This window comes from Fistularia commersonii, chromosome 11 (assembly GCF_037954325.1).
Source record: "Fistularia commersonii isolate RoL2024-O1a breed Wild chromosome 11, RoL_Fcom_v1.0, whole genome shotgun sequence".
Taxonomy (NCBI): Eukaryota; Metazoa; Chordata; class Actinopteri; order Syngnathiformes; family Fistulariidae; genus Fistularia; species Fistularia commersonii.
Genome location: NC_141294.1, coordinates 1,650,671 through 1,668,141, shown reverse-complemented (window position 1 = coordinate 1,668,141; position 17,471 = coordinate 1,650,671).

Below are 17,471 nucleotides of genomic sequence, written 5' to 3'. Positions count from 1 at the left end.
GTCAGGAATCCAAATTTTCCCTCTTAGCAGAGAGTTCACCGAAGACATTCTCTTGTAATGCAATATGTAAAGATACATTAGGGGCCACACAAAACCCGGAGAGGTGAAAAATGTACGAACTGTTTGGGGAGTGACCTGATATTTTCCATATTTTACCCCGCGCGTATAAAAATGGCATAATCTTAAATGGGAGGAAACAGAAGCGGGCGATCGGTACATATTTCTCATTTGAGTCAGCTGTGAAGTCAAGGGATGTAATATAAGGCCGGCTTAACTGTATTTAGAATGGGAATAAAACCCAGATGTGGCTCTGCTTTTTGCGTCAGCAGTCAACAGTCGGTTCAACTCCCCTGGCAAAATAGAATATTGAACTTTTGGAGAGACGACGATAACACGTGAATGACATGTAAGTGGACGCCCGGCGTGCACGGGTTCAGCCGAGCGCAGCTGATCGCTGACCAAACACAACATTTGGTGTTACCTTAAAAATGTGCAATATATGCTGGAGGACGTGTTTTTGGGGTTGTGAACAAGGTTCAGAATCAGAATATTTTATTGATCCGCCAAGGTCTGCCACAGGGTCAAGTGAGGAAGAAACAAAAATGGAACTCTATATAAAAATAAAGAATGAAATAGGGAAAAAAAATAAAATAAAAACAAAGATAGAAAGACAGACATTAAAAAAAATGCAGGTATGTAAAAATATCGACGTATAAAAAAGAAAGCGCTGGCACTACAGATATGGGGAACAGGGCCAAATGAAAAAAGAATAAAAATGAAATTTAAAAAAAGAGCTATACATATATAATATGAATTCAAATTCATTAAGTGATGCACTTTTGCGTTGGTCAATATGTGGTACCATCAGACTTAATTAGACAGATTTTGTAAGTTATTTTACTATTGAATAGAATTACAAGAAACTCCACAACACCATAAGAAACTACAAAATTACCCACACATTGTTTGTTATATATATAATAAAAATACTTAACTAATACCATGACTGTTTTTACTATGACTGAATTTTGATGTCCTTCTACTCACATGGAGGACTGTGTTTTGTTCTTGGCCACGGAGGATCAAACTATCACAGTTTCGTCCGTAATCTTTTCAAAAAAAAAAGATTATTTTCCGGCACTAACATTGATAACCGTATAGCACATCGCACAGCTTAGCATTGCAGGTTTGAAATGTTTTGCGTCATAATTTCGACATTTCAAAAGAGCCCAAAGACTATTTCCTCTTGACGCTAATGATTTTCACGCGGACTGTTTATGACAGGTATTTAAGGTGGTATAAGACATTAAAAGGTAAAGCTCAAAATACACCCATTTCATGACCCTTTTCACATGTGATTTGCTTCATCAAAGGAAACGTTAGAAACAAACCACCCCCCAAACACACACACACACACACAGAAACACACACTGCCGCTGCTTAACTTTGCAAGACAGCCCATCATCTCCTGAAATGATCTCGCCTAAACACCTGTAAGCACATTAAACATGGGCGTCTCCGCTGCCCATCAATGACAGCATTCATGGGGAGGGATGTGTAATGAAAGACTTGAAGTACAGAGGGATAAAGCTACAAGCAGAGCCATCATCACTCAGGTGTGCCGTTGAGATGACGGATCAAAGGGAGCCTCTGCTACTAGCATGCCTCTGCTGCACCGCCGGCCCCGTTGCCAAAAAAAAAAAAAAAAATCACTGGGTTTATATCAGGGAGGATAAAGTAAGGATTAAGAATAAACGAATGCTTGAACACATAACATCATTTACACAAGAATCGACAAGCAGGATATGTGGGAGGCCTTTCTGTATTTTCAGACTCGGGCTGAAAAGGTCTGAGGAGACCGAGGCGGGGAGCTCGTCTCCGAACGGGATTCGTGAAAAAAGATGCAAAATGTATGATGGACGCATTTTATTTTTTGAGTGCTGTCATTATTACGGCGACAGGTCAAATCATTTCCCTCCGAATACTGATCGAGCGTTCTCGGTAATCCCTTGTTCAAGCCGGCCCGGTGAAAGAATGCGGATTGAAATGTGATTATAAGAAAAAAAAAAAACAACAACAACAACAACAACAACAACTGCGGATGTGTGTGTTATTCATTTACGCAGGGGCGGGGAAGGAAAGGAGATATCTGCACGGCTTGTATCAAAAAGGACGTCCACGCGTGTCTCCCCCCAGTTTTCCTTCCCCGTCTCTTCATCCGAGCTGTAGCGTGTTGTTTCACAGGCACCGGTCCATGTTTTGTTTTGTTTTCTCCCCTCTTTGTTTTTAATTGCTACCGTGGAGGTCAATTAATTTCACTCCCCGCACCGCACAGCCACCCGAGCCGCTCTCTATCTGCAGCCCGCACAGCTGCGACGCTGTGTGTTTGTTAGCCCATCTCCTTCCAAACCCTAATGCCACATCACTTCAAATGGATTAATTGAGCCACTTTGTTGTTTAATCTCGCCTGGGCAGAGCCGGTGGGCGGGCGGGCGGGCGGGTGTGGGAGCGGCGCGATCGGCGATGCGCAGGCTTGTCCGTCTTTGTCGCAGACGAGGCCGACGAACGCGCGCCGTCGGAACCGATGACCGGTTTTCGATTGGATCGCAGACGGGAAACTCCCAAAAAAATAAAAATAAAGATGTTAAACGGCAGTACCTTTTGCTCGCTCTAAGCGATCTCAGGCAAAACTGTTCTCAGTTCTACTACCTCAGTTTTGGAACAAACTTCCGGAAGCAACAAGACTAGCATCATCTCTCTCAACCTTCAAGAAACAGGTAAAAACTGTTCTCTTTCAGGACTTTTCACTGCGCTGATGCCCCAGATCAGGTTGGCAGCAAGTTAGGCTATGCAGTGTGTGTGTGTGTGTGTGTCCGTTTGTGTGTCTTTGTCCAAAAAAAAAAAAAAAACCTCACTAACCCAAGCTTACTGTTCTGTATATTTCCTGTGCATCGTGTATTTGCAAGTGTATTTGCAGTCCCTATGTCCTCTATTGTAAGTCGCTTTGGATAAAAGCGTCTGCCAAATGCAATGTAATGTAATGCATATTTATCCTGCTGATGAGAATGAAAGTTTCAGCTGCGCTTGTCGGAAGCCACATCAAAATCCCCTTCTTTCTACATTTCGTGAAATATTATTAGCAGGTAATAATTATATTAACGTTTCACAAGCGTTAGAAGACCAAAACAAATTGTGACATGCAGCAAATATGCCAAATCCAAAAACCAAAACGCCGGCCCAAGGATACAAACGACAATAATCGCAGACTCTCTCCAACACACACACACAGACACACACACACACACATGGACTCACACACACAAAATTAAAGGTCCTGTTTGATGTCTTGATCCTTTCATGTTATGATGACAATTTCATCAAGAAGGTTGGGGGTGGGCGAGCACGGTTACAACCTTCTGGGTAAAAGCGCACGGACTTGCACGAGAAGGGAAAAAAAAAAAAAACGTAGCCAGCCGACAACCACAGTGACACACGAATCAAGTGGATTCACACACACCATCAACACAGAGAAGCTCCCAGCTACCAAACAGTGGCTTTCTCTGCTCTGATCTGCCGAGTCAGCAGCCCAACCCGAGCAAATTCACAGTTCTGGCCTTCATATCAGAGCGAGAGAGAGAACAGAAGCGGCGGACGCCTGGCGAAGGTTGGCCGGCTCAGGAAAAACGTCCTGTCTGGGGCGGGAGATCAGGTGATCACGTGCATGGAAATGACGGGCGCCTCGACAAAACGGTTTCATTCAAAAAAAAAGTTAAAAATGGTCTGTGCATATTGTTTGTAGCAGCCATCTTTGGAATCACGCCAATCTTTAGCTGCAAAACATGAGCACGATAAACGCATTAATAAGTCTGAATGAACCATATATAAATGTCTCGTTCCACGAGGGCAGATTTTAAATGTAATAAGCCATAAGTTATTCTTCAAACATTTGCAACAGTTTGCTTATTGAGAATGGTAAAGAAGTGGTCGTTCTAGAATTATGCTCTCCGTACGCTTTGAGGGTGTTATAATGTGATTTAACTGCAATAACAGTTATTCTTCCTTGATAAAATAATAATTATAATAATACCGTGGGATTGTGAGAAATATTTTCTCGATTCCGCCGTACGTCCAGTACATGTAGAAAAATGGACAATAAAGCTGACTTTGAATTTTGAATAAAAATAATAATATTGATGATAATAACAATTTCGTTAAAGGGGACTTTCCTCACACCGTACACACACGTGCATACGAGAGAGTGCATGTTATATGACCTGAAATTAAAAGGCTCATCCGAGTTTGTTTAAAATTGTTTAAAAACAAGCAGTTCTTTCCCCCGTTCTGCTGTTTTTAAAGAGGGACCTCAATCTCTCCTAGATCTCTACATACCATCCGACAAGTCGTCTCTATACCTTTTACATCCAGTGCACACCCCGATTTATTGATGATATTTAAAGGAAAATAATCATTCTCTCACATCTCCGAAAGCCCGTAATTCCTCCCTCACTATGAAGCGGGGAAGAAAAAAAAAACAATGTTAATATAAGTGTTATACTGACTTACATTCACCGTGCATGCAAATAACTACACTAATCCAAAGTGTTACTGCAACTCACTAGATAAAGGTCCCTCTCTTTATACGAGTGGCTGCTTCGACCTACTATTTATGAAACAAATTGTTGAGCCCCCACTTTCCGAGCGTTTGGACGGAGTCTTGTAAGAGGAAGATGCAGAGGAAGCAAATAGCGGTCCTATTGGCTGTCGGGACGTCTGCGCACGTGGAAGCGTGCGCTTGACAAAAGGGACCCCGACAGAATGCGGTTTCCCCTGCTGTGCACGGGAAGACTTTGGGTGAAGCGGTTAATTAACGGTTGTCAGTTGCCCTAAATAGGAGGCTCTTTTACGGATACCAAAAAAACACAATATGACAGTTGGGTAAAACAACTCAAAAATCCCCATTTTCACAATGAATATGATTCGCTTGCGGTCATAAGAACAATAATTAACGCTATATTTCAACGGGGAAAACAACGAGCCTTATATTAATCGGTAAAGAATAACGGGATTTTTTTTACTCTTTGTTTTCCAACTTGCTTAGCGAGAACGCTTTGGGGGGAAATAGTTTGAGAAATCAATTTCAAAAAAGGAAAGAGTGTTAAGCTTAATTACCTCTGCTTGTGGATAATCCTTTATTACACCAAAACCGGTGGTTAAATTACCAAATGGCCTCTCATAAAGCACCGTAACTTTCTAATCTGTTTATAATTACCATTTCAATGATCCTACACATTAACGTCCGACCTTCAAGAACTCTGACCCAGTTCTAATTAGTGGTAATATCTGATCATTGCCATATATGAAACTAGCCATGACCAAACAAATGGACCTCAGGTAGAGCTAATTTCTGGAGCAATTATCTTTTCATGTTGAGAGATTTAGCTGATTATCTGCACAATTTCACACAACGTTTTCCCCGCGTGATTCTAAATGACATAACATTATAAAAAATATATGTTTTAATTACTTTTCAATGCCAGACACTGTGCAGAGGTTACGGAATTTTGTCTGGTCATGTGGAAATGTGCTAAATGTCTCGAAACCCAATTGCACATGAATGTGATACTTAACCACACCGCGCAAATTAGGTAGCATTAATAACGGTACTGCGGATTGGTTGGAAGAATTCTGGCAGGAGTGAGGATTAATTTTACTCTCTTGAATTCTCTCCCTCGTTTTTACTTTGTTCGTGTATGTGTGTGTGTGTGTGTGTGTGTCAAATCCAGCACATATAAAATATACAAAAATTAAAGCAAGCAGTTGTAGCAACAGTCAACGGTGCAGCTGTTTCTATTTATTGACTTATTCACGTGTTTGCTGCTATTTAAAGTACACGTCATTGAAAAAGACTGATGTGTGCATTAGCATGCTAGCATTAAAAATGCTGGAATAATTTGGTGGGGGTGCAATATTACATCTAACACACAGTCAATTTACTTTGTTGATGGGCTGACTGGCCGAGGTCCATGTACCGGTGTCTTTTCCTGTGTTTTGCGGTAAAAGGCATCTCTGATCTCCCGGCAGTTCATCTGGAAATGAACGCCAACACGGACAGTCACAGCAACGACTGACCGTGTTGGATATCGGTCATACATGCCACACGTGGCCATTAATGCTAGGATGTGCGTTTATGTAAGCGCTTTGCGTCACATGGTCCCGTTTGGACCATTAGGCAAGGTATCTATGTATATGTCCATGGAGGTTATTGTTGATGGTATCTGTGGCAATGTCATAGATGTTACCCATTAATCTGCTTCCAAACCTGCCAAAAAAAACAACTCCTATCTCAATCTTCAAACATTCACAAATGGCTACTGCTGTCACAACTAGAGATTGATGAGGTACTATGATCACGCCACGGCAAGGGGGAGCCAGGGCGACACATCGGGGTCGGGAGATATTATCACGACTGCGGCTACCGAGGCCCCAAAAGCCCCGAGAGCGCCGACTCTGTGAACACAAAGTCGATGGAGTATCAACCGAGGTGGACACCCACCAGCCGTGGAGCCGCAACCAAAGCGAAACTGAAACCGGTGAGCTAATACACCATAGCAAGAGAAACACCTGACTACACGGTGAACACGCTAAGAGGCAAAGCACATTAACCCCCAAAGACGGCCGAAGGCCGAGATCACGGCAACACCGCGAGAAGCTGTCGAACTCGCGACCCCTTTTGAAATTTAAAATGAATTAACACACCATATAAAGTTCGATATGTTTTTTTCCCTTCATGCTTTGTATCCAACTGCACTGCTAAAATCAAAGTAGGAATTTCACCGTACAGGGAAACATGTTTCTAAACTGTGCATGTGACGATAAACTCTTTGAATGTATGAAACTAAATGGGGACAAAAGCAAATCACATTTCTGCACTCAACAAAACATTTTGAACTTTGAAAAAAAGACGTCAGGTTGAAGGTTTCTTTAAAAGAAAAAAAATGATCCGTGTCTATTTGAGTCCTCCTTGTGTTTGTGGAAAAAAAGTCGAACTTAAATGATCCACCGGCAGCCGACCAAAAATGCCGTCCTCTCTTTCTCTCCTCACCGTCATCCCATAATCTTCACATTTTTCAACCACAATAAAATACATTTTGATTAAATACTCGATTATTTTCAAAAGCCGCATCAAAGAGCGGCGGGTTGCCGACTCCTGACGTCGGCAGTGCAAGAAAACACTGTCTGACGGGCCAATATCCTGTCTCTGCAAAACATGCGAGGTTGCAAGAAGAGGTGAAAAAGCACATGGACCTGAAGAAAAGCAAGATCCAGAAGAGAGTCGGTAGCTAGACAGTCGAGCATCGGCCGCCGGCCAAGATTACGGCTGCCTGTGATCTGAAGTTCACATTTTGGTCTACGAGAAGCCTACAACTCAGCGCCGGACTCTGGAATACTCTGGAGGCCAATGCCGATCCAATTGAGACGGGCAGTGGCCTCCTCTACACGGATGACCTCAAGCTGTACACCAGGGCCGAGCAGGACGCATCCCCGGGATCTGCTGCACGATATCAGAATCTATCCCGGAACGGATACGTGCGGTCGACTCGCTGCGAAGAGACGGAAGAAGATGATCAGAAGCCGAAGGGCTCGTATTATCATGAGGCACGGCTGCAGATGTTCAGGATGGTTAAAAAATACCCTGCGCTCTCGAGCCACAGCAAAAATTCACATCGAGTTTGCAACTATTGGAAGTCACTAGACGCCCTGCCGATACAGTGAGATGAACCAGAAGATGGAAAATAAGAAGATCATTGAGGTTCAAGTCCCTGCAAAGCACGGACCATCAACAGCTGCAGGCATTGGCTGATACAAAAACGTCGAGGAGCGAAGGAAAGAACGCGCAGCCACACTGATCACGGAAGCAGAGGAGCAGGCGTGAGATGCTGGGTCTTGGATTATGGGAAAAACCCCAGGAGCGTGAAAAGAAGTCCCTGAGACAACACGGCAAATAACAGATGAGTTGAAGATGCCCAAGCGATCGGCGCAATAAACGGGAACATCTGCACCGAGTACGAGCAGGAAGTCCCGAGATCAGCTCGGAAGACGGCGAGAAATTGTGTTGATTGACAAAGAAGGGGAAAAGGCGGCGGCGATAGACGTCGCAATCTGGAAAAAACAGCATGAGCAAAAGGAGAAAAGTCCAATTAAACGGCAAGAAAATGTTCAATAAAAAAAAAAAAAGGAGAAATTGAAAAAAACGTGAAAAAGTACTTTATAGTAGCCCAGTATGTCTAAACCGGCAGGAAATTATCCAAAAAAAAAAGGTAGTAGGTGCCATGGAAATATTTATTCATTGTTTTTTTGTTTGTCTTGTGAAATATAGGATTAAATGAAGGAAGGAAGTATTCAGCTTTAACTTTATATCAGTGACAAAACAGCTGACAAATCAGACTTAGGTATTTGCAGTTCAGCTTCCCCCTGCTATGTGCTTCGTGTTAACAGATATGCGTGACGGAGGCACTGTGGTTTCCCCTCAAGAAACACACCCTGAACCCACTGGTTTTCCATTATACCAACATTAACTGTAACACTTTGAATTACAAATGCGTTTGATTGCTAATCTTATCAATCCTGCACAACACAGGGTTGATCAAATGAACACATTTCCTGTGGTGGGTCTACAAAACAAAAAAAAAAAATTGCTGGATTAATTAAAAAAAAAAAAAAAAAAAAAGAAAAGAGTGAAAGTTAAGAAAGACAAGAAAGGATGACTACAGTCAATTTAGAAAATAAAGGCAACAAAAGGGCTTCTGAATTCCCAACTGAGCGCAAGCGTTCCAAAATGCCATGATCTCTCTTGAGACTGCGGCTTATGTCGTTTTAAAGGATAAATAAATGGTAATAAAGAATATTTATCCATATACTGTGCATCCCATGCACGCGAGCACATCGGGAAATAGAATTCAATTTCTTCAGAGAGAGAAAAAAAAAAAGGAAATATGAAAAAAAAAAAAAAAAAATGCAATTTCACTTAGTCTCTTTAATAGGTGTGCGGAGGCAAAATCAGTAATCGTAAGAAGAGGGGGGTGGGCATTTAAAAAAATTCATCCTTATAAATTGTCATTCCATCCTCCACTCGTCCAAATGTGTATTTTTTAATGCATGAGAGGCCAGTTTCAAATGAAGGAGGTGAGGACCTTTCACACATGCGTCAGGCTATAATGGGGAAAGCTTAGCATAACTTCTGTCTGATTTCCAATGCAAATATTAGCCGTCAAGTTCAGTGTGTGGTTGCAGATTATAGTTTATCCCTCTCACACACCACAGAGTTCTTTTACGCTCCAGAAACATTTTTGCTTATCAGTGCAATGCAACCATCAACTCTCCTCACGTCCTCCCGGTCCTTTGGAGACTTCAAGAGGGACAGGGAAACACACACACACACACACACACACACACACACACACACACACACAGAAAGAGAGAGGGAGGGAGAGAGATAGAGAATGTGTGTGTGGGGGAGGGATGCGTGGTATAATAGCAGAATAAGTGAGGAAGATGAAGAGAATTATCGACATTCAAATATGGTCAGATCCTCCACAAACTTCATCCGCCACCCATGGTTTCTCTTTTTTTTTTTTTTTTCCCCCCTCTTGTCTGAATCCTCAGCGCTTAAATCCTTAAATTAAACATCTTAATTGCTGTAAGCCTAACTATCAATAGGGAATTACAAAGACCTCAGAGAAGTCGAGCGCCACCCGTTTCCCCCAAACTCCCCTCTTCACTCCTAATAACATATCACATACTATTGTTTATGCAATTACCGTTTATGAGATGCTGCAGCGAAAGCCCTCCAATTTCCCCCTGCTCTCCTTGTAATAAAATAAAGGCAGCATGACTGATGAGTGTGCATCAAGCAGTAATTCTATTGGCCTACACAGTTGTTGTTGTTGTTGTTTTGGTCTTTTTTTCGCCTCCCCGTTCTATTGTGCCGGGATATGCTGAAACATTTTAATTTGCTCATATTCTCCTCTTGTACCCCGAGAACGAGCCATCCATCTTTAGGACAAAAATACGCCCGTGTTCATTCACAACGGAACACTGTTTCGGTGAAAAGTCCCGCCCAAATGTGTTTAATTAATATACGGCAGCGCCGTCCCGATAAGGGCTGACAAAAACGAATGTGTTGAAAATGGGAGGAAGAGAGCGAGGTATTCTCTATTAACAGGACATCGTGGGATAAAAGCGTGCCCTTGGAAGTGATATTTAATCACCGCTTTCCGACGTATCGTCCTTTTTAGGTCACCCAAATCTACGGCGATAAGGTTTGAACCGAGCCGAATATTAAGCGCCGATATTTTTCCATTAAAACGAACGGGAAAACGGCATTGAAATACGACGCGGACTCGTTTCCATCCCCTTGTCGAACGCTTTCGCCATCGTCGAAGGCGTGCTAACATCACTGAGAATCCCAAGCGACGCTCTGATAAATATCCACCTAAATCCCGAAGGTTTTTCTTTTTCTCGTTTTGTTCGAATCTATTATTTCGTTTGTCCGTTTTAGGATAACGGGAATACCTTTAACCTTTAACGCTGTTTGTATGCGGGATTATGTATCAATTTACTTTTCTCTTCGAATCAATAACACATCTGTTAATAAAGGCTTTTCTTTTTTCCTCTTCTTTCCCTCTCAGCGTTGTTAAAATCTACAAACCAGGCAGCATCGTTTTTGTTCGCCGCTCAACACCAGAGGGGTGGGTAAACACAGAGCATGATGTGGCAGCAGAGCCAATTAGAAATTGCTTAAGGTCAGGCCAAGACCTCGGGGAGTAGAGGGAACAATAAATAATTTGGAGAGTAAAAAGCAAAGTGTTGCCCAGTACAAAATGCATTGTGTTCTTTTAAGTCTTGACAATTTATTTTCCCACTGAATTATACATGTGAGACCGCGCTGCAAACATGCATTGCCCAGCGAGGGGGAGATAATCGTCAATCTTTGTAAGTACTTCAACAATGGTGTGTATGACAAACACTGGAAGAGATTTGGTGCTGGACGGAGATGCAAAGTGCTCCCTGTAACATCGCCCGGCTGGCGCGGAAGAACAACAACAATCCGACCGCATTTATCATCGGCCAATGTTTACCGATAGCTCCCTGTGATAGGAGAGAGAGAAAAGAAAACAAAATAAAAGAAAGTAACATAAAATATATATGTACGGTGCAAACACGCAATGGCGTCGTCTGGCGTTCTCCTTCGACCAATAACGCGAACGGAAAACCCGGTCACGGAAACCCGAGAGCGCCAAAGATTTTCAGACAATTGCAAAAATGTGTTTGTTTGTTTGTTTTTACAAGTTTACACAAAAGCTGCTATAAGTTGTTTTGGCTGGGAGGAGTAATCAGTTTTCAGACTCTAAGCTAAGATAATTGTAACTGCAGGCAGAATGATTGAACCTGAAGAGCGGCTTTTGTATTTAAAGTTTTCAGCTGTGAGATTAAAAATTTCCAGTTGGATATATCAAAGGGAGCCCTTTCTCAGAAGCGTACATATCCTTTTCAAACTAAATCCAGTCATGCCGAGCCATTTGCAGCATTCTACTTTTCCCTATTCTTGTTTTCCAAAACATTAGTCTTGCAAACTCTAATGCGTGCAAATGCAATGACTAAAGCGAGCTGCCACTCTTTCTCTCTCGCTCTCTTTCTCTTGTTTCCTTTCTTTCCCGCTTGCTTCCTCCCTGTGTTTAGGAGGCGGGGAGTAAATCATATGGTCAGGCTTGTGCAACGCCAGAAAATAATGGGATCATATTCCATTCTCTTCCGCCTATCAAAGTTTTATACAAAAGGCAAAAAGCTTCCGGCTTCAATAGCCAGGAAATTCTATAGACCCCGAGCGCAAATCGACATCCTTTGACGGCGACACAATGTGTGTTTAAGTATCTCGCCTGCAAAGTCCCGTCGCAGCCCGTGGTAGCGACACCGACTTACCTAAACGCATCGCCAGCAACAGAGGATAGGAGGCAAACCGACGTGATCGAAGAATGTAAAGCACGCGTCGGGCGAAGGACGTCGTCTTCGCTTCCGTCATTTTACGACCTCGTGAAAAACAGCGTCGTCATCGTGTCGTTTACCCAAAAACGGCGTCCTTTCACTCGCGCTTTATCTCCCATGCAACTTTAACCCGAGCGATCCCGGTGACGGGCGACCGCTGGGCCGACGGGTCGTTCTTTCCGGCCCGAATCGTGCCCTTGAGGGGGTTTTTCAAGGGCGTCGGGAAAAGCGAACACGTGATTATTCAAGGCGTCGGTACGGAATCCGACGGCGTGTTTGCACAAACACGAACAAACGCGAAGACAAAACCGATCCCGCAACAACAACAACAACAACAAGAAAAAAAAAAAAAAAAAAAGGAAAGAAAAGGAGCCGTAGTTCACTCGGTAATTATAGAGCAGCGGGACGATCAACCGCCTTCTCATTTCCGGAGACATTTAATTGATGTAATGTAGTACATCACACATATGTCAAGGCCTTGCTCTTTACTCACGGACGCTCCTCGTAAACTCAACATTTCCTCGGGTGGGATTGGAAGCGGGCGGAGGCCATTTCACGCGGGAGCCGTCTCCATCGCGCGCCCTGATGGGGTTGATTAATCTGCAGCGACTACGGTTTGTCTTCTACAGCCGAGTGAACAACTTCATTCCGACTGATGAGTTCAAGCTCGGGTCAGGGCGGTCCTCATCTGTGACATTACAACAGCCGCACAATGTGAATTAATTTCTCTCACTGCGAGGAAAAAAAAACAACAACCACATTGGAGTGGAAGCTGGCTTTTGAAACATATTGCAATTAGGACCAAACAACTCAGAGAGGAGTTATAGACTCCGGCGTTATTGCTTTTTTCCCCCCTTACATTGTTCATTCCTCATGTCGTTTTTGTAATGTTGGTCAAGTGTAAACAATGATGTTTCTTTTTCGAGCCCTTTCTTCGTTTGACAGATCATTGCTTGGAGTAGCCTTCCATGTAGTTCCCGGCTCCGGGGAAAAAAAAAATGTCCTCGCCGCAAACAGGTGAGGCGATCTGCAATACTAATTTTGATAAAAAGTGGCGCCCGGGAAAGCAAACTTCAAGCAATGTCTGTCTTTGTCTTTGAGAGCAGCCACTCTGTAGCCCGGGTTCCATTTGCATCTAATATTACCATTGCAAAATCAAAGAAAAATGAAAACTATTTTTTGATTTTTGCACGGTTTGCCATCTGTTACCAGGCATCAGAATAGTACATCTCCAGTCTCTCAGGCATTCACCCACTTTCTTTTTAATTCACAGCTGTTTATCTCCTTGTTTTGTTTTTTTTCCTCTCTCCTCCGATTCAGTGAAACAAAAAAAAAAAAAGAAGAAGTAAATAAAAATGTTGGAAGCGTCGTCGAAATATTGAAACGCAAGCGTCATAAACCCGGTGACCGGGTGTCGCCGTGACAGCTTAGTTTAATTGATACGGCCTTTCCGTATCAAGAGTTAACACGGTGTGTTTTCGACGCTCGCGCTGGCAAAGACGGACGAGTCGGGGGGGGAAATTAAGCGATTCTAAAAAAAAAGGGGAGCATTTATAAATCAGCCTTTCAATATGACATCCACAATGTGCTTTTTCCACCTGTCTGCGGGGGGTTTTGACAGAAAGACCGCTCGCATTATTACAAATAAACACGGGTTCCAATTTATAACCCTGTCATATGTCTGTATTGCGGTTGTGCTTTCGGGGAATAATTGAATCCGCGCTGATCGCCATCTCGCCGAATCGGCGGATCGTTCCAAAGCTCTTCGGGTTTGGCAACGCTGAGAATTCATTCGGCTGCTTAGCGAGGGCGGGCGCGTGCCGTAAAACGGACCGGAGGTGTTCGGCGACGTATGTCAAAGTCGGGTTTATCAGGGGCGTTAGGATGAAACTTCTGTGTCTGTGGGCCTTGAAATAATGCGCGGCGTTATCTTTTTTCCGTGGAATATTCATCGCCGCAATTATTCAAACGTGCAGAGCTGCTGTCTGCGTTTATGTGTACCGAGGAGAAGATATGGCTTATGAAAAGTTATTCGCGATTGTCTGTACATAAATCAGCATCGCATTATGAAAATCAACGCGCAGCCACACAAACCGGCGCCGCGGATAAGAAATGTTACCTGAAAACCTGCAGGGAAGTCAGTGTGCACTTTGTACCGATCCAATTTTTAAAGCTCTCTAAAGTTAAAGCGATTTTGATGAAGTTTTCCTTTATTTCTCTCGGCTCGCCGGCGACAGTTTTAAAAAAATAAAAATAATTGAGAATAATGGCGGAAGATGTGAGGAGAAAGCCCGGAAGTTGGCGAGATTAAAATGATGGCGAACGCTACGGAGGACTCGGCCTGCGCCGTTACCTCGCCGAAGCCGAGACAAAGAGCATGAAGGGAGACAGAGAAAGAATATGTAACCATCCTTAAGTAATTTTGTTTACTGGCCCCGGCTCGGGTGCGTTCGGAGGAAAATCTCCAGGCGCTCTCCCATCTATTGAACAAAACTCAGCAAATTGGTACCTCAGGTTTATTTCTCTTTGAGCTCTCTCACCTGGGAGTCGGGGGAAGAATTGCCTTGTAGGCCTGAACTGCAAACAGCTTTCTCTCTGATCTGCTCCCTTCGCCCTCACACTGTTTGAACTGTGTTTTCCCCTGGCGTTCTGGGAACCGTTTGCTCTCTTTCTCTGTGTGCGAGAAAGAAAAGGCTGCGCTCTTCATACATTTTTTAAAAATCTGATGTACGTTCCTCCTCACGCACGCACGCACGCACGCAAGCGCGCGGTCATTCGGTCGGACGCCGTCTGCGCCCTGCGCTCTCAAGACGCTTTCGGTCGGGTTCCTCCGGCATCCGGACGTCACTCGCTTAAATCGAACGCTCCGCCGGCTCGGCCCGATTTGTAAACAAGTTTGGACGACACGAGCGCATTAGTGTCTGTTCTTTGTAAATTCGGTGTTGAGAAATGCCAGGTGTGCGTACGACATGACGCTTCGATAAAGCCGTCGGCGATCAATAATTCATCACACATTTGCTTGGCTACATCGGCGTCTCGATAAGTTCCCGGGCAGAAAACGGAAAGAATTAAACGAAAGCGGTGCGGTCGGGGGAGGGAGGAGGGGAGGGTTAAAATAAATAAAAAGAAACACATACAAGCCGTGTTTCTATCTAATCGCTTTTCGCCGTTGGAAATGCCACGGCGCGCTTGATCAGGATGTTTAGACACGGCCGGAGGAAGGAAGGCGAAGCAGGACCCGAGCGGGAGGAGGGGGAGAGCGAAAACAACTTTGTACAAGAGCCCCTGGTTTGTTCTCATTTCATTATTTAGCTCCATAAAACGAAGGAGGAAAAAAAAAAAAATGCTTTGGCCACCATCTTGCGGTATTGCCCGCTAATCCCTACAACCTCCTGCTCAGCTGCGGCGCTAGTAGTCCGCTTGTGTGTTCGGATGTACATTTGTGCACCTGCGTGTGTGTCGAGGCTCTAGTTTCTCGTGTGTGTGGCCAAAGTCTAAATCCCATGCCAGGACAGCAATCCGGTCTGAAAACACAGCTCCTAATCCTTTAACCTTCAGAACAAGAGGAGATGGAAAAACAGCTGAGGGGCCTTGCATGGTGAAGCGGTGGAAGAGAGACAGACACCCGACTGAGACCCGACCCGACCGATGGGGCGCTGATATTCGCCCCCCTCTCTTTCCTCAAGGCAGGAAATGGATTTCTATTTCTGGTGGCTTGATATCGCCGATCACGGTTCATAGCCCCCTTTCAGGGCCCGGAGTTAACATCGCTGGCTGATGTCAGGATGCGAGCAGCGATCAGAGCCGGGGAGATGGATCCTGATGGCCTTCCGATCTGCCAAAGCCGTGATGGCTGCTTTGCTGATACCATCGTAGTAAATTCTATCACTGTCACTCTCTGTTTCTATCCAGAAGCGCTCGGAGTGTGTGTTGGCACACGTGCGCTTTTGTGCGCGCGTGTCATTTCCAGCTGTCTATGACTGACAAGATATTTGATGGCATTGTGCTCTTCTGTTAAGTACTACAGCTTAAACTCCTGGAAAAAACAGGTGTGAATGCTAACAACGCCGTGGATTTACATCATTTTATCGCGGTCGGCGGCGGCGCCGTGACACGTGAAGCGCGTACGTACGGCCGTGGTACTTTCACACACACGCCAAGGGAGAAAACACACTGTTTTATAGGAGATACACGTGATTTCGGTTCTTGCAAATCAAACTCTTCTTCTTCTTCTTCTTCTTCTTCTTCTTTTCCCTTCCCTCTCCAAAGCGAATCGACCTTCCACGTATCCCCACTCACGACGTCCACCAAACTGTTGTGATGTTTAAAGAAAAAAAGACAAACAAATCAGACTTTAATCGCGTCCGTGGAGGTTCTCAGCTGTCGATGTCGTGGTGGATTCTTGTCGAAATCTTCTCGTCTTGGCAACCGGGCTTGAATTTCTTCACTCGAAGACGTTTCCCACTGAGTGTCTCTTTCATAACAACCAGCCTTACGCCGAGTTTCTTGCAGATCGATTCTTCCGCTTGCACGACAAGCCGCCGTAATCTAGACGCGCCCAAAAACCCGGCAGTTCTATCGGGAAACTCCCCCCGCAGGCCGTTAGAAGTGAAGACGCCTCTCGGACGAGCGGCCGAAACGTCTTAAAGTGAAGAAATTCGAGTCCAGGTGCCAAGACGAGGAGATTTCAATGGGAGCGAGATATCTAGAGAATCACTTCCTTTGCAAAAATAAAGGTCCTTCACCTTCCAATATTTGTGTTTTCTTTATTTTTGCAGGACTGTTGAGCCGCATTTTGTGCATTTTGTAGTAAACGTCCAAAATGTAATCATTTTTTCATTTTATTTTGTAATAAAGCCGCATTTTGTAATAAACTGACGCATTTTGTAATCAATTTTGCCGCAGTAGTAAGTTATTACATTTTGAGAAGATTATTACAAAATGCACTTACAACTTTTTTATTCTCTGGGAAATGTAATAACATGGTGCATTATGTAATAACAGTTCTAAAGCATAGTTTATTTGTTTGTTCATTGTATTTTATTTTACTTTAAAGTACTTGTAAAAGCCAGGCCTATTATTAGTATCGCTGTATTAGCCTAGTAGCAGTACTTAGCAATTACTATCAGTGCACTATTTAAATATTGCATTAACAGAGAATATTCTATAAATTCCATGTTATTATATTTCCTAGAGAATAAAAAAAAGTTGCAAGTGCTTTTTGTAATAATCTTCTCAAAATGTAATAACTTATTACATAATGCGGCAAAATTTATCACAAAATGCGTCGGGGCAGTTTACTACAAAATGCGGCTTTATTACAAAATGAAATGAAAAAGTTATTACATTTTGGACATTTATTACAAAATGCACTGTTATTACAAAATGCGTTTCAACAAGGACAGAAAAATCAGCCCACTTCCTCATTG